Genomic DNA, 18,143 nt, shown 5'->3' on the forward strand with positions numbered 1-18,143 from the left:
TCGGACGCGTTCCCTGTGATTTCAGCCTGTCAGACATGGTGCACATAGTAACGAGATGGAGGTGTTTTGGTCGACCAGGTAAAAAACGAAAAATCGAGAGAAGGTAAAAAGTAGGTGAAAAATTAAGCCTCTCTCGTTAAGGTACTTAGAAAAAATCCCCAAAAAAAAATGAACTCCCATTGAAATGAATGGGGAAAAATTTTTTTCTCGTTTTTTTTCTAAGTACAACAACGAGAGAAGGTAAAAAATGGTTTTTTTTAGCCTCTCTCGTTAAGGTACTTAGAAAAAAACCCAGATTTTTTTTTTTCTCGTTTTTTTTCTAAGTACAACAACGAGAGAAGGTAAAAACAGGTGCTTTTTAGCCTCTCTCGTTAAGGTACTTGGAAAAAATCCGAGACATGTTTGGTCTTCCCCACTGACAGTGCGCCTTTGCTGGGTAAGTTGTGGACGTGCCAGGCACCCCCGGGACACCGGTGGAACGCGGCCGGACTCGTGGTACTCCAACCCGGGCATAATTTTGGATATTTCCCGGTCCTTTTTTTCCCCACTTTCCCAACTTTTCTTCTGAATCACAGTGCGCCTTTGCTGGGTAAGTTGTGGACATGCCAGGCACCCCCGGGACACCGGTGGAACGCGGCCGGACTCGTGGTACTCCAACCCGGGCATAATTTTGGATATTTTCCGGTCCTTTTTTTCCCCACTTTCCCAACTTTTCTTCTGAATCACAGTGCGCCTTTGCTGGGTAAGTTGTGGACATGGCAGGCACCCCCGGGACACCGGTGGAACGCGGCCGGACTCGTGGTACTCCAACCCGGGCATAATATTGGATCAAATTCGGGACTTTTGCCCACTTTCCCAACTTTTCTTCCCAATCACAGTGCGCCTTTGCTGGGTAAGTTGTGGACATGGCAGGCACCCCCGGGACACCGGTGGAACGCGGCCGGACTCGTGGTACTCCAACCCGGGCATAATATTGGATCAAATTCGGGACTTTTGCCCACTTTCCCAACTTTTCTTCCCAATCACAGTGCGCCTTTGCTGGGTAAGTTGTGGACATGCCAGGCACCCCCGGGACACCGGTGGAACGCGGCCGGACTCGTGGTACTCCAACCCGGGCATAATTTTGGATCAAATTCGGGACTTTTGCCCACTTTCCCAACTTTTCTTCCCAATCACAGTGCGCCTTTGCTGGGTGCGTTGTGGACATTGTAGGCGCCCCGGAACCCTGGTGGAACGCGGCGGGACTTGTGGGACTCGAACCTGGGTGTGCTTTTGGACCAAATTCGGGACTTTTGCCCACTTTCCCAACTTTTCTTCCCAATCACAGTGCGCCTTTGCTGGGTGCGTCGTGGACATTGTAGGCACCCCGAGACCCTGGTGGAACGCGGCGGGACTTGTGGGACTCGAACCTGGGTGTGATTTTGGACCAAATTCGGGACTTTTGCCCACTTTCCCAACTTTTCTTCCCAATCACAGTGCGCCTTTGCTGGGTGCGTCGTGGACATTGTAGGCACCCCCGGGACACCGGTGGAACGCGGCCGGACTCGTGGTACTCCAACCCGGGTGTGATTTTGGATCAAATTCGGGACTTTTGCCCACTTTCCCAACTTTTCTTCCCAATCACAGTGCGCCTTTGCTGGGTGCGTCGTGGACATGGCAGGCACCCCGGAACCCTGGTGGAACGCGGCGGGACTTGTGGGACTCGAACCTGGGTGTGATTTTGGACCAAATTCGGGACTTTTGCCCACTTTCCCAACTTTTCTTCCCAATCACAGTGCGCCTTTGCTGGGTGAGTCGTGGACATTGTAGGCACCCCGAGACCCTGGTGGAACGCGGCGGGACTTGTGGGACTCGAACCTGGGTGTGATTTTGGACCAAATTCGGGACTTTTGCCCACTTTCCCAACTTTTCTTCCCAATCACAGTGCGCCTTTGCTGGGTGCGTTGTGGACATTGTAGGCACCCCGAGACCCTGGTGGAACGCGGCGGGACTTGTGGGACTCGAACCTGGGTGTGATTTTGGACCAAATGCGGGACTTTTGCCCACTTTCCCAACTTTTCTTCCCAATCACAGTGCGCCTTTGCTGGGTAAGTTGTGGCCATTGTAGGCACCCCGGAACCCTGGTGGAACGCGGCGGGACTTGTGGGACTCGAACCTGGGTGTGATTTTGGACCAAATTCGGGACTTTTGCCCACTTTCCCAACTTTTCTTCCCAATCACAGTGCGCCTTTGCTGGGTGCGTTGTGGACATTGTAGGCACCCCGAGACACTGGTGGAACGCGGCGGGACTTGTGGGACTCGAACCTGGGTGTGATTTTGGACCAAATTCGGGACTTTTGCCCACTTTCCCAACTTTTCTTCCCAATCACAGTGCGCCTTTGCTGGGTGCGTTGTGGACATTGTAGGCACCCCGGCACTCTGGTGGAACGCGGCGGGACTTGTGGGACTCGAACCTGGGTGTGATTTTGGACCAAATTCGGGACTTTTGCCCACTTTCCCAACTTTTCTTCCCAATCACAGTGCGCCTTTGCTGGGTGCGTTGTGGACATTGTAGGCACCCCGGAACCCTGGTGGAACGCGGCGGGACTTGTGGGACTCGAACCTGGGTGTGATTTTGGACCAAATTCGGGACTTTTGCCCACTTTCCCAACTTTTCTTCCCAATCACAGTGCGCCTTTGCTGGGTGCGTTGTGGACATTGTAGGCACCCCGAGACACTGGTGGAACGCGGCGGGACTTGTGGGACTCGAACCTGGGTGTGATTTTGGACCAAATTCGGGACTTTTGCCCACTTTCCCAACTTTTCTTCCCAATCACAGTGCGCCTTTGCTGGGTGCGTCGTGGACATGTCAGGCACCCCTGAACCCTGGTGGAACGCGGCGGGACTTGTGGGACTCGAACCTGGGTGTGATTTTGGACCAAATTCGGGACTTTTGCCCACTTTCCCAACTTTTCTTCCCACTCACAGTGCGCCTTTGCTGGGTGCGTTGTGGACATTGTAGGCACCCCGGAACCCTGGTGGAACGCGGCGGGACTTGTGGGACTCGAACCTGGGTGTGATTTTGGACCAAATTCGGGACTTTTGCCCACTTTCCCAACTTTTCTTCCCACTCACAGTGCGCCTTTGCTGGGTGCGTTGTGGACATTGTAGGCACCCCGGAACCCTGGTGGAACGCGGCGGGACTTGTGGGACTCGAACCTGGGTGTGATTTTGGACCAAATTCGGGACTTTTGCCCACTTTCCCAACTTTTCTTCCCACTCACAGTGCGCCTTTGCTGGGTGCGTCGTGGACATGTCAGGCACCCCGGAACCCTGGTGGAACGCGGCGGGACTTGTGGGACTCGAACCTGGGTGTGATTTTGGACCAAATTCGGGACTTTTGCCCACTTTCCCAACTTTTCTTCCCAATCACAGTGCGCCTTTGCTGGGTGCGTTGTGGACATTGTAGGCACCCCGAGACACTGGTGGAACGCGGCGGGACTTGTGGGACTCGAACCTGGGTGTGATTTTGGACCAAATTCGGGACTTTTGCCCACTTTCCCAACTTTTCTTCCCACTCACAGTGCGCCTTTGCTGGGTGCGTTGTGGACATTGTAGGCACCCCGGAACCCTGGTGGAACGCGGCGGGACTTGTGGGACTCGAACCTGGGTGTGATTTTGGACCAAATTCGGGACTTTTGCCCACTTTCCCAACTTTTCTTCCCAATCACAGTGCGCCTTTGCTGGGTAAGTTGTGGACATTGTAGGCACCCCGGAACCCTGGTGGAACGCGGCGGGACTTGTGGGACTCGAACCTGGGTGTGATTTTGGACCAAATTCGGGACTTTTGCCCACTTTCCCAACTTTTCTTCCCAATCACAGTGCGCCTTTGCTGGGTGCGTTGTGGACATTGTAGGCACCCCGAGACACTGGTGGAACGCGGCGGGACTTGTGGGACTCGAACCTGGGTGTGATTTTGGACCAAATTCGGGACTTTTGCCCACTTTCCCAACTTTTCTTCCCAATCACAGTGCGCCTTTGCTGGGTAAGTTGTGGACATTGTAGGCACCCCGGAACCCTGGTGGAACGCGGCGGGACTTGTGGGACTCGAACCTGGGTGTGATTTTGGACCAAATTCGGGACTTTTGCCCACTTTCCCAACTTTTCTTCCCAATCACAGTGCGCCTTTGCTGGGTGCGTTGTGGACATTGTAGGCACCCCGGAACCCTGGTGGAACGCGGCGGGACTTGTGGGACTCGAACCTGGGTGTGATTTTGGACCAAATTCGGGACTTTTGCCCACTTTCCCAACTTTTCTTCCCAATCACAGTGCGCCTTTGCTGGGTAAGTTGTGGACATTGTAGGCACCCCGAGACACTGGTGGAACGCGGCGGGACTTGTGGGACTCGAACCTGGGTGTGATTTTGGACCAAATTCGGGACTTTTGCCCACTTTCCCAACTTTTCTTGCCCACTCACAGTGCGCCTTTGCTGGGTGCGTTGTGGACATGTCAGGCACACTGGTGGAACGCGGCGGGACTTGTGGGACTCGAACCTGGGTGTGATTTTTGATCATTTCGTGGACTTTTGCTATGCATGCCTTCTCCCCGCTAGTTTGATGTGTGCTGCTGCAAAAGTTCCAAGAGGGCGTTTTTGCCCCCCTCCAAACTCCCTCTCTTTGTTTATAGTGCATATTTTCTGCTGGATCTACTCTCTATTTACTCCAAGGAAAAAAACTAGCCGGTCGCGGCAAATTTTTACAATCGGTCGCCAAACTACGGCACGAGGGCCGAACGCGGTACGCCGGCGTCCAAGTTACGGCCCGGGGATTTTTTTGATTTTTTGGGCTTTTTTTGATTTTTTTGGACATGTTGGGCATCCCAGGACTCGGGTGCGACTGCAGGACGTGTGGGGCTCTAACCTGGGTGTGGTTTTTGGTCATTTTTCCGGACTTTTGCCCACTTTTCCAAATTTTCTTCCCCACTCACAGTGCGCCTTTGCTGGGTGCGTTTTGGGCATGTGGGGGGCACCTCGGACTCGGGTGGGACGCGGCGGGACTTGTGGCACTCGTACCTGGGTGTGATTTTTGATCATTTTGTGGACTTTTCCCCAGACACTCTCCACTTGTCTACCCCACTTCCCCTGTGACTTTGCTGGGGGGGCGTTTCCCCGCTGTCCTTTGTAGTGTAAGGGTTACTTTTCTTTTTTTTCTGTCTGAAAATAGGGCCCCAAAAGGCCTCACACTCCCCGGGAAGACCTGATGGACGCCTCGGCGTCACTGAAACAGGCCAATCTGTCTGAAAATATGGCCCACGAAAGGCCTCACATTCCCCGGGAAGACCTGATGGACGCCCCGGCGTCACCGAAATACGGCAAACTGTCTGAAAATAGGGGCTCCAAGGGTTCCCCACTCTTTCTGGCCCACAAAAGGCCTCTCATTCCCCGGGAACACCTGTAGGACTCCCCGGCGTCAAGGAAATACGCCAAACCGTCTGAAAATAGAGGCCCAAAAGAACTGGAAATAATGTGTTTAATTTGGGGGGTGATGTCTATAATTATGGGGGTGCATTGGAGGCGGGAGTCCACTGGAGGGCTCCACACCGTCTGAATATAGGGCCCCAAAAGGCCTGGAATTAATGTATTTAATTTGGGGGGTGCATTTGCAGCGGGAGTCCACCGGAGGGCTCCATTTCCCCACTCTTTTGTTGACATATGGCCACAAAAGGCCTCTCATTCCCCGGGAAGACCTGATGGACGCCCCGGCGTCACCGAAATAAGCCAAACTGTCTGAAAATAGGGGCTCCAAGGGTTCCCCACTCTTTCTGGCCCACAAAAGGCCTCTCATTCCCCGGGAACACCTGTAGGACTCCCCGGCGTCAAGGAAATCCGCCAAACTGTCTGAAAATAGGGCCCCAAAAGAACTGGAAATGATGCCTTTAATTTGGGGGGTGATGTCTTTAATTTGGGGGGTGCATTGGAGGCGGGAGTCCACTGGAGGGCTACACACCGTCTGAATATAGGGCCCCAAAAGGCCTGGAATTAATGTATTTAATTTGGGGGGTGCATTTGCAGCGGGAGTCCACCGGAGGGCTCCATTTCCCCACTCTTTTGTTGACATATGGCCACAAAAGGCCTCTCATTCCCCGGGAAGACCTGATGGACGCCCCGGCGTCACCGAAATAAGCCAAACTGTCTGAAAATAGGGGCTCCAAGGGTCCCCCACTCTTTCTGGCCCACAAAAGGCCTCTCATTCCCCGGGAACACCAAAAGAACTGGAAATAATGTGTTTAATTCAGGGTGCATTTGCAGCGAGTGTCCACCAGAGGGCTCCAATTCCCCAGCTATAGTCCTGGTACTCTAAAATGATGGCACTTAGTCAAATTTCCGCCTTTTTTTTGGACTTCCAGCGAGGAGAGGGACTAATTTTGCTTTCCGTACCCGGGTGGAGAACCATAGCAGGTCAGCCTTCTTAAAGGGACATCCTCCTAGGCACTTAGTCAAATTTCCGCCTTTTTTTTGGACTTCCAGCGAGGAGAGGGACTAATTTTGCTTTCCGCACCCGGGTGGAGAACCATAGCAGGTCAGCCTTCTTAAAGGGACATCCTCCTAGGCACTTAGTCAAATTTACTCCTTTTTTTGGACTTCCAGCGAGGAGAGGGACTAATTTTGCTTTCCGTACCCGGGTGGAGAACCATAGCAGGTCAGCCTTCTTAAAGGGACATCCTCCTAGGCACTTAGTCAAATTCACGCCTTTTTTTTGGACTTCCAGCGAGGAGAGGGACTAATTTGGCGTTCCTGACCCAGGTGGAGAACCATAGCACGTCGGCCTTCTTAAAGGGAAATGCTCCTAGACACTTAGTCAAATTCACGCCTTTTTTTTGGACTTCCAGCTAGGAGAGGGACTAATTTGGCGTTCCGTACCCAGGTAGAGAACCAAGGCACGTCGGCCTTCTTAAGGGGACATCCTCCTAGACACTTAGTCAAATTTACACCTTTTTTTTTTGGACTTCCAGCGAGGAGAGGGACTAATTATAGGGCCCCAAAAGAACTGGAAATAATGTGTTTAATTCAGGGTGCATTTGCAGCGAGTGTCCACCAGAGGGCTCCAATTCCCCAGCTATAGTCCTGGTACTCTAAAATGATGGCACTTAGTCAAATTTCCGCCTTTTTTTGATGACTTCCAACTAGGAGAGGGACTAATTTTGAGTTCCGGACCCGGGTGGAGAACCATAGCAGGTCGGCCTTCTTAAAGGGAAATGCTCCTAGGCACTTAGTCAAATTTACGCCTTTTTTTTGGACTTCCAGCGAGGAGAGGGACTAATTTTGCTTTCCGCACCCGGGTGGAGAACCATAGCAGGTCAGCCTTCTTAAAGGGACATCCTCCTAGGCACTTAGTCAAATTTACGCCTTTTTTTTGGACTTCCAGCGAGGAGAGGGACTAATTTTGCTTTCCGTACCCGGGTGGAGAACCATAGCACGTCGGCCTTCTTAAAGGGAAATGCTCCTAGGCACTTAGTCAAATTCACGCCTTTTTTTTGGACTTCCAGCGAGGAGAGGGACAATTTGGCGTTCCTGACCCAGGTGGAGAACCATAGCAGGTCGGCCTTCTTAAAGGGAAATGCTCCTAGACACTTAGTCAAATTTACACCTTTTTTTTTTGGACTTCCAGCGAGGAGAGGGACAATTTTGCTTTCCTGACCCAGGTGGAGAACCATAGCACGTCGGCCTTCTTAAAGGGAAATGCTCCTAGGCACTTAGTCAAATTCACGCCTTTTTTTTGGACTTCCAGCGAGGAGAGGGACAATTTTGCTTTCCTGACCCAGGTGGAGAACCATAGCACGTCGGCCTTCTTAAAGGGAAATGCTCCTAGGCACTTAGTCAAATTCACGCCTTTTTTTTGGACTTCCAGCGAGGAGAGGGACAATTTTGCTTTCCTGACCCAGGTGGAGAACCATAGCACGTCGGCCTTCTTAAAGGGAAATGCTCCTAGACACTTAGTCAAATTTACCAAACTTTTCTATAGAGCCCTGGTACTCTAAAATGATGACACATAGACAAAAAACCAAACTTTTCTATAGAGGCCTGGTACTCTAAAATGATGGCACTTAGTCAAATTTCCGCCTTTTTTTTGGACTTCCAGCGAGGAGAGGGACAATTTTGCTTTCCTGACCCAGGTGGAGAACCATAGCACGTCGGCCTCATAAAGGGACATCCTCCTAGGCACTTAGTCAAATTTCCGCCTTTTTTTTGGACTTCCAGCGAGGAGAGGGACTAATTTTGCGTTCCTGACCCAGGTGGAGAACCATAGCAGGTCGGCCTTCTTAAAGGGACATCCTCCTAGGCACTTAGTCAAATTTACGCCTTTTTTTTGGACTTCCAGCGAGGAGAGGGACTAATTTTGCTTTCCTGACCCAGGTGGAGAACCATAGCAGGTCGGCCTTCTTAAAGGGACATCCTCCTAGGCACTTAGTCAAATTTACACCTTTTTTTTGGACTTCCAGCGAGGAGAGGGACTAATTTTGCGTTCCTGACCCAGGTGGAGAACCATAGCAGGTCGGCCTTCTTAAAGGGAAATGCTCCTAGACACTTAGTCAAATTTCCGCCTTTTTTTTTGGACTTCCAGCGAGGAGAGGGACTAATTTGGCGTTCCAGACCCAGGTGGAGAACCATAGCAGGTCGGCCTTCTTAAAGGGACATGCCCCTAGACACTTAGTCAAATTTACGCCTGAAAATAGGGCCCCAAAAGAACTGGAAATAATGTCTTTAATTCAGGGTGCATTTGCAGCGAGTGTCCACCAGAGGGCTCCAATTCCCCCACTATAGTCCTGGTACTCTAAAATGATGGCACTTAGTCAAATTTCCGCCTTTTTTTGATGACTTCCAACTAGGAGAGGGACTAATTTTGAGTTCCGGACCCGGGTGGAGAACCATAGCACGTCGGCCTTCTTAAAGGGACATCCTCCTAGGCACTTAGTCAAATTTCCGCCTTTTTTTTGGACTTCCAGCGAGGAGAGGGACTAATTTGGCGTTCCAGACCCAGGTGGAGAACCATAGCACGTCGGCCTTCTTTAAGGGACATCCTCCTAGGCACTTAGTCAAATTCACGCCTTTTTTTTGGACTTCCAGCGAGGAGAGGGACAATTTTGCTTTCCTGACCCAGGTGGAGAACCATAGCACGTCGGCCTTCTTAAAGGGAAATGCTCCTAGGCACTTAGTCAAATTCACGCCTTTTTTTTTTGGACTTCCAGCGAGGAGAGGGACTAATTTTGCTTTCCGTACCCGGGTGGAGAACCATAGCAGGTCGGCCTTCTTAAAGGGAAATGCTCCTAGACACTTAGTCAAATTTACCAAACTTTTCTATAGAGGCCTGGTACTCTAAAATGATGACACATAGACAAAAAACCAAACTTTTCTATAGAGGCCTGGTACTCTAAAATGATGACACATAGACAAAAAACCAAACTTTTCTATAGAGGCCTGGTACTCTAAAATAATGACACTTAGTCAAATTTCCGCCTTTTTTTGACTACTTCCAGCTAGGAGAGGGACTAATTTGGCGTTCCGTACCCAGGTGGAGAACCAAGGGACGTCGGCCTTCTTAAAGGGACATCCTCCTAGACACTTAGTCAAATTCACGCCTTTTTTTTTGGACTTCCAGCGAGGAGAGGGACTAATTTTGCTTTCCGTACCCGGGTGGAGAACCATAGCACGTCGGCCTTCTTAAAGGGAAATGCTCCTAGGCACTTAGTCAAATTCACGCCTTTTTTTTGGACTTCCAGCGAGGAGAGGGACAATTTTGCTTTCCGTACCCGGGTGGAGAACCATAGCAGGTCAGCCTTCTTAAAGGGACATCCTCCTAGGCACTTAGTCAAATTCACGCCTTTTTTTTGGACTTCCAGCGAGGAGAGGGACAATTTTGCTTTCCTGACCCAGGTGGAGAACCATAGCACGTCGGCCTTCTTAAAGGGAAATGCTCCTAGGCACTTAGTCAAATTCACGCCTTTTTTTTTTGGACTTCCAGCGAGGAGAGGGACTAATTTTGCTTTCCGTACCCGGGTGGAGAACCATAGCAGGTCGGCCTTCTTAAAGGGAAATGCTCCTAGACACTTAGTCAAATTTACCAAACTTTTCTATAGAGGCCTGGTACTCTAAAATGATGACACATAGACAAAAAACCAAACTTTTCTATAGAGGCCTGGTACTCTAAAATGATGACACATAGACAAAAAACCAAACTTTTCTATAGAGGCCTGGTACTCTAAAATAATGACACTTAGTCAAATTTCCGCCTTTTTTTGACTACTTCCAGCTAGGAGAGGGACTAATTTGGCGTTCCGTACCCAGGTGGAGAACCAAGGGACGTCGGCCTTCTTAAAGGGACATCCTCCTAGACACTTAGTCAAATTCACGCCTTTTTTTTTGGACTTCCAGCGAGGAGAGGGACTAATTTTGCTTTCCGTACCCGGGTGGAGAACCATAGCACGTCGGCCTTCTTAAAGGGAAATGCTCCTAGGCACTTAGTCAAATTCACGCCTTTTTTTTGGACTTCCAGCGAGGAGAGGGACAATTTTGCTTTCCGTACCCGGGTGGAGAACCATAGCAGGTCAGCCTTCTTAAAGGGACATCCTCCTAGGCACTTAGTCAAATTCACGCCTTTTTTTTGGACTTCCAGCGAGGAGAGGGACAATTTTGCTTTCCTGACCCAGGTGGAGAACCATAGCACGTCGGCCTTCTTAAAGGGAAATGCTCCTAGGCACTTAGTCAAATTCACGCCTTTTTTTTTTGGACTTCCAGCGAGGAGAGGGACTAATTTTGCTTTCCGTACCCGGGTGGAGAACCATAGCAGGTCGGCCTTCTTAAAGGGAAATGCTCCTAGACACTTAGTCAAATTTACCAAACTTTTCTATAGAGGCCTGGTACTCTAAAATGATGACACATAGACAAAAAACCAAACTTTTCTATAGAGGCCTGGTACTCTAAAATGATGACACATAGACAAAAAACCAAACTTTTCTATAGAGGCCTGGTACTCTAAAATAATGACACTTAGTCAAATTTCCGCCTTTTTTTGACTACTTCCAGCTAGGAGAGGGACTAATTTGGCGTTCCGTACCCAGGTGGAGAACCATAGCACGTCGGCCTTCTTAAAGGGAAATGCTCCTAGACACTTAGTCAAATTCACGCCTTTTTTTTGGACTTCCAGCTAGGAGAGGGACTAATTTGGCGTTCCGTACCCAGGTGGAGAACCATAGCACGTCGGCCTTCTTAAAGGGAAATGCTCCTAGACACTTAGTCAAATTCACGCCTTTTTTTTGGACTTCCAGCTAGGAGAGGGACTAATTTGGCGTTCCGTACCCAGGTGGAGAACCATAGCACGTCGGCCTTCTTAAAGGGAAATGCTCCTAGACACTTAGTCAAATTTCCGCCTTTTTTTTGGACTTCCAGCGAGGAGAGGGACTAATTTGGCGTTCCAGACCCAGGTGGAGAACCATAGCAGGTCGGCCTTCTTAAAGGGAAATGCTCCTAGACACTTAGTCAAATTTACCAAACTTTTCTATAGAGGCCTGGTACTCTAAAATAATGACACTTAGTCAAATTTCCGCCTTTTTTTGACTACTTCCAGCTAGGAGAGGGACTAATTTGGCGTTCCGTACCCAGGTGGAGAACCATAGCACGTCGGCCTTCTTAAAGGGAAATGCTCCTAGACACTTAGTCAAATTCACGCCTTTTTTTTGGACTTCCAGCTAGGAGAGGGACTAATTTGGCGTTCCGTACCCAGGTGGAGAACCATAGCACGTCGGCCTTCTTAAAGGGAAATGCTCCTAGACACTTAGTCAAATTCACGCCTTTTTTTTGGACTTCCAGCTAGGAGAGGGACTAATTTGGTGTTCCGTACCCAGGTAGAGAACCAAGGCACGTCGGCCTTCTTAAGGGGACATCCTCCTAGACACTTAGTCAAATTCACGCCTTTTTTTTGGACTTCCAGCTAGGAGAGGGACTAATTTGGCGTTCTGTACCCAGGTGGAGAACCAAGGGACGTCGGCCTTCTTAAAGGGACATCCTCCTAGACACTTAGTCAAATTCACGCCTTTTTTTTGGACTTCCAGCTAGGAGAGGGACTAATTTGGCGTTCTGTACCCAGGTGGAGAACCAAGGGACGTCGGCCTTCTTAAAGGGACATCCTCCTAGGCACTTAGTCAAATTTACGCCTTTTTTTTGGACTTCCAGCGAGGAGAGGGACTAATTTTGCTTTCCGTACCCGGGTGGAGAACCATAGCAGGTCAGCCTTCTTAAAGGGATATCCTCCTAGGCACTTAGTCAAATTTACGGGTTTTTTTTTGACTTCCAGCGAGGAGAGGGACTAATTTTGCTTTCCGTACCCGGGTGGAGAACCATAGCAGGTCAGCCTTCTTAAAGGGACATCCTCCTAGGCACTTAGTCAAATTTACGCCTTTTTTTTGGACTTCCAGCGAGGAGAAGGACAATTTTGCTTTCCGTACCCAGGTAGAGAACCAAGGCACGTCGGCCTTCTTAAGGGGACATCCTCCTAGACACTTAGTCAAATTCACGCCTTTTTTTTGGACTTCCAGCGAGGAGAGGGACTAATTTGGCGTTCCAGACCCAGGTGGAGAACCATAGCACGTCGGCCTTCTTAAAGGGACATCCTCCTAGGCACTTAGTCAAATTTACGCCTTTTTTTTGGACTTCCAGCGAGGAGAGGGACAATTTTGCTTTCCTGACCCAGGTGGAGAACCATAGCAGGTCGGCCTTCTTAAAGGGACATCCTCCTAGGCACTTAGTCAAATTTACGCCTTTTATTTGGACTTCCAGCGAGGAGAGGGACTAATTTTGCTTTCCGGACCCAGGTGGAGAACCATAGCAGGTCGGCCTTCTTAAAGGGACATCCTCCTAGGCACTTAGTCAAATTCACGCCTTTTTTTTGGACTTCCAGCGAGGAGAGGGACAATTTTGCGTTCCTGACCCAGGTGGAGGACCATAGCACGTCGGCCTTCTTAAAGGGACATCCTCCTAGGCACTTAGTCAAATTTACACCTTTTTTTTGGACTTCCAGCGAGGAGAGGGACAATTTTGCGTTCCTGACCCAGGTGGAGGACCATAGCACGTCGGCCTTCTTAAAGGGACATCCTCCTAGGCACTTAGTCAAATTTACACCTTTTTTTTGGACTTCCAGCGAGGAGAGGGACTAATTTGGCGTTCCGTACCCAGGTGGAGAACCATAGCACGTCGGCCTTCTTAAAGGGAAATGCTCCTAGGCACTTAGTCAAATTCACGCCTTTTTTTTGGACTTCCAGCGAGGAGAGGGACAATTTTGCTTTCCGTACCCGGGTGGAGAACCATAGCAGGTCAGCCTTCTTAAAGGGACATCCTCCTAGGCACTTAGTCAAATTCACGCCTTTTTTTTGGACTTCCAGCGAGGAGAGGGACAATTTTGCTTTCCTGACCCAGGTGGAGAACCATAGCACGTCGGCCTTCTTAAAGGGAAATGCTCCTAGGCACTTAGTCAAATTTCCGCCTTTTTTTTGGACTTCCAGCGAGGAGAGGGACTAATTTTGCTTTCCGTACCCGGGTGGAGAACCATAGCAGGTCAGCCTTCTTAAAGGGACATCCTCCTAGGCACTTAGTCAAATTTCCGCCTTTTTTTTGGACTTCCAGCGAGGAGAGGGACTAATTTTGCTTTCCGCACCCGGGTGGAGAACCATAGCAGGTCAGCCTTCTTAAAGGGACATCCTCCTAGGCACTTAGTCAAATTTCCGCCTTTTTTTTGGACTTCCAGCGAGGAGAGGGACTAATTTTGCTTTCCGCACCCGGGTGGAGAACCATAGCAGGTCAGCCTTCTTAAAGGGACATCCTCCTAGGCACTTAGTCAAATTTACGCCTTTTTTTTGGACTTCCAGCGAGGAGAGGGACTAATTTTGCTTTCCGTACCCGGGTGGAGAACCATAGCACGTCGGCCTTCTTAAAGGGAAATGCTCCTAGGCACTTAGTCAAATTCACGCCTTTTTTTTGGACTTCCAGCGAGGAGAGGGACAATTTTGCTTTCCTGACCCAGGTGGAGAACCATAGCACGTCGGCCTTCTTAAAGGGACATCCTCCTAGGCACTTAGTCAAATTCACGCCTTTTTTTTGGACTTCCAGCGAGGAGAGGGACAATTTTGCTTTCCTGACCCAGGTGGAGAACCATAGCACGTCGGCCTTCTTAAAGGGACATCCTCCTAGGCACTTAGTCAAATTTACGCCTTTTTTTTGGACTTCCAGCGAGGAGAGGGACTAATTTGGCGTTCCAGACCCAGGTGGAGAACCATAGCACGTCGGCCTTCTTTAAGGGACATCCTCCTAGGCACTTAGTCAAATTCACGCCTTTTTTTTGGACTTCCAGCGAGGAGAGGGACTAATTTTGCTTTCCGTACCCGGGTGGAGAACCATAGCACGTCGGCCTTCTTAAAGGGAAATGCTCCTAGGCACTTAGTCAGATTCACGCCTTTTTTTTGGACTTCCAGCGAGGAGAGGGACAATTTTGCTTTCCTGACCCAGGTGGAGAACCATAGCACGTCGGCCTTCTTAAAGGGACATCCTCCTAGGCACTTAGTCAAATTCACGCCTTTTTTTTGGACTTCCAGCGAGGAGAGGGACAATTTTGCTTTCCTGACCCAGGTGGAGAACCATAGCAGGTCGGCCTTCTTAAAGGGACATGCCCCTAGACACTTAGTCAAATTTACGCCTGAAAATAGGGCCCCAAAAGAACTGGAAATAATGTCTTTAATTCAGGGTGCATTTGCAGCGAGTGTCCACCAGAGGGCTCCAATTCCCCCACTATAGTCCTGGTACTCTAAAATGATGGCACTTAGTCAAATTTCCGCCTTTTTTTGATGACTTCCAACTAGGAGAGGGACTAATTTTGAGTTCTGGACCCGGGTGGAGAACCATAGCACGTCGGCCTTCTTAAAGGGACATCCTCCTAGGCACTTAGTCAAATTTCCGCCTTTTTTTTGGACTTCCAGCGAGGAGAGGGACTAATTTGGCGTTCCGTACCCAGGTGGAGAACCATAGCAGGTCGGCCTTCTTAAAGGGACATCCTCCTAGGCACTTAGTCAAATTTACGCCTTTTTTTTGGACTTCCAGCGAGGAGAGGGACTAATTTTGCTTTCCGTACCCGGGTGGAGAACCATAGCACGTCTGCCTTCTTAAAGGGAAATGCTCCTAGGCACTTAGTCAAATTCACGCCTTTTTTTTGGACTTCCAGCGAGGAGAGGGACAATTTTGCTTTCCTGACCCAGGTGGAGAACCATAGCACGTCGGCCTTCTTAAAGGGACATCCTCCTAGGCACTTAGTCAAATTCACGCCTTTTTTTTGGACTTCCAGCTAGGAGAGGGACTAATTTTGAGTTCCGGACCCGGGTGGAGAACCATAGCACGTCGGCCTTCTTAAAGGGACATCCTCCTAGGCACTTAGTCAAATTTCCGCCTTTTTTTTGGACTTCCAGCGAGGAGAGGGACTAATTTGGCGTTCCAGACCCAGGTGGAGAACCATAGCACGTCGGCCTTCTTTAAGGGACATCCTCCTAGGCACTTAGTCAAATTTACGCCTTTTTTTTGGACTTCCAGCGAGGAGAGGGACAATTTTGCTTTCCTGACCCAGGTGGAGAACCATAGCACGTCGGCCTTCTTAAAGGGACATCCTCCTAGGCACTTAGTCAAATTTACGCCTTTTTTTTGGACTTCCAGCGAGGAGAGGGACTAATTTGGCGTTCCAGACCCAGGTGGAGAACCATAGCACGTCGGCCTTCTTTAAGGGACATCCTCCTAGGCACTTAGTCAAATTCACGCCTTTTTTTTGGACTTCCAGCGAGGAGAGGGACTAATTTTGCTTTCCGTACCCGGGTGGAGAACCATAGCACGTCGGCCTTCTTAAAGGGAAATGCTCCTAGGCACTTAGTCAGATTCACGCCTTTTTTTTGGACTTCCAGCGAGGAGAGGGACAATTTTGCTTTCCTGACCCAGGTGGAGAACCATAGCACGTCGGCCTTCTTAAAGGGACATCCTCCTAGGCACTTAGTCAAATTCACGCCTTTTTTTTGGACTTCCAGCGAGGAGAGGGACAATTTTGCTTTCCTGACCCAGGTGGAGAACCATAGCAGGTCGGCCTTCTTAAAGGGACATGCCCCTAGACACTTAGTCAAATTTACGCCTGAAAATAGGGCCCCAAAAGAACTGGAAATAATGTCTTTAATTCAGGGTGCATTTGCAGCGAGTGTCCACCAGAGGGCTCCAATTCCCCCACTATAGTCCTGGTACTCTAAAATGATGGCACTTAGTCAAATTTCCGCCTTTTTTTGATGACTTCCAACTAGGAGAGGGACTAATTTTGAGTTCTGGACCCGGGTGGAGAACCATAGCACGTCGGCCTTCTTAAAGGGACATCCTCCTAGGCACTTAGTCAAATTTCCGCCTTTTTTTTGGACTTCCAGCGAGGAGAGGGACTAATTTGGCGTTCCGTACCCAGGTGGAGAACCATAGCAGGTCGGCCTTCTTAAAGGGACATCCTCCTAGGCACTTAGTCAAATTTACGCCTTTTTTTTGGACTTCCAGCGAGGAGAGGGACTAATTTTGCTTTCCGTACCCGGGTGGAGAACCATAGCACGTCTGCCTTCTTAAAGGGAAATGCTCCTAGGCACTTAGTCAAATTCACGCCTTTTTTTTGGACTTCCAGCGAGGAGAGGGACAATTTTGCTTTCCTGACCCAGGTGGAGAACCATAGCACGTCGGCCTTCTTAAAGGGACATCCTCCTAGGCACTTAGTCAAATTCACGCCTTTTTTTTGGACTTCCAGCTAGGAGAGGGACTAATTTTGAGTTCCGGACCCGGGTGGAGAACCATAGCACGTCGGCCTTCTTAAAGGGACATCCTCCTAGGCACTTAGTCAAATTTCCGCCTTTTTTTTGGACTTCCAGCGAGGAGAGGGACTAATTTGGCGTTCCAGACCCAGGTGGAGAACCATAGCACGTCGGCCTTCTTTAAGGGACATCCTCCTAGGCACTTAGTCAAATTTACGCCTTTTTTTTGGACTTCCAGCGAGGAGAGGGACAATTTTGCTTTCCTGACCCAGGTGGAGAACCATAGCACGTCGGCCTTCTTAAAGGGACATCCTCCTAGGCACTTAGTCAAATTCACGCCTTTTTTTTGGACTTCCAGCGAGGAGAGGGACAATTTTGCTTTCCTGACCCAGGTGGAGAACCATAGCACGTCGGCCTTCTTAAAGGGAAATGCTCCTAGGCACTTAGTCAAATTCACGCCTTTTTTTTGGACTTCCAGCGAGGAGAGGGACAATTTTGCTTTCCTGACCCAGGTGGAGAACCATAGCACGTCGGCCTTCTTAAAGGGACATCCTCCTAGGCACTTAGTCAAATTCACGCCTTTTTTTTGGACTTCCAGCGAGGAGAGGGACAATTTTGCTTTCCTGACCCAGGTGGAGAACCATAGCACGTCGGCCTTCTTAAAGGGAAATGCTCCTAGGCACTTAGTCAAATTCACGCCTTTTTTTTGGACTTCCAGCGAGGAGAGGGACAATTTTGCTTTCCTGACCCAGGTGGAGAACCATAGCACGTCGGCCTTCTTAAAGGGAAATGCTCCTAGGCACTTAGTCAAATTCACGCCTTTTTTTTGGACTTCCAGCGAGGAGAGGGACAATTTTGCTTTCCTGACCCAGGTGGAGAACCATAGCACGTCGGCCTTCTTAAAGGGAAATGCTCCTAGGCACTTAGTCAAATTCACGCCTTTTTTTTGGACTTCCAGCGAGGAGAGGGACAATTTTGCTTTCCTGACCCAGGTGGAGAACCATAGCACGTCGGCCTTCTTAAAGGGAAATGCTCCTAGGCACTTAGTCAAATTCACGCCTTTTTTTTTTGGACTTCCAGCGAGGAGAGGGACTAATTTTGCTTTCCGTACCCGGGTGGAGAACCATAGCAGGTCGGCCTTCTTAAAGGGAAATGCTCCTAGACACTTAGTCAAATTTACCAAACTTTTCTATAGAGGCCTGGTACTCTAAAATGATGACACATAGACAAAAAACCAAACTTTTCTATAGAGGCCTGGTACTCTAAAATGATGACACATAGACAAAAAACCAAACTTTTCTATAGAGGCCTGG

Source organism: Nerophis lumbriciformis, unplaced genomic scaffold (genome assembly GCF_033978685.3).
Source record: "Nerophis lumbriciformis unplaced genomic scaffold, RoL_Nlum_v2.1 HiC_scaffold_46, whole genome shotgun sequence".
NCBI lineage: Eukaryota > Metazoa > Chordata > Actinopteri > Syngnathiformes > Syngnathidae > Nerophis > Nerophis lumbriciformis.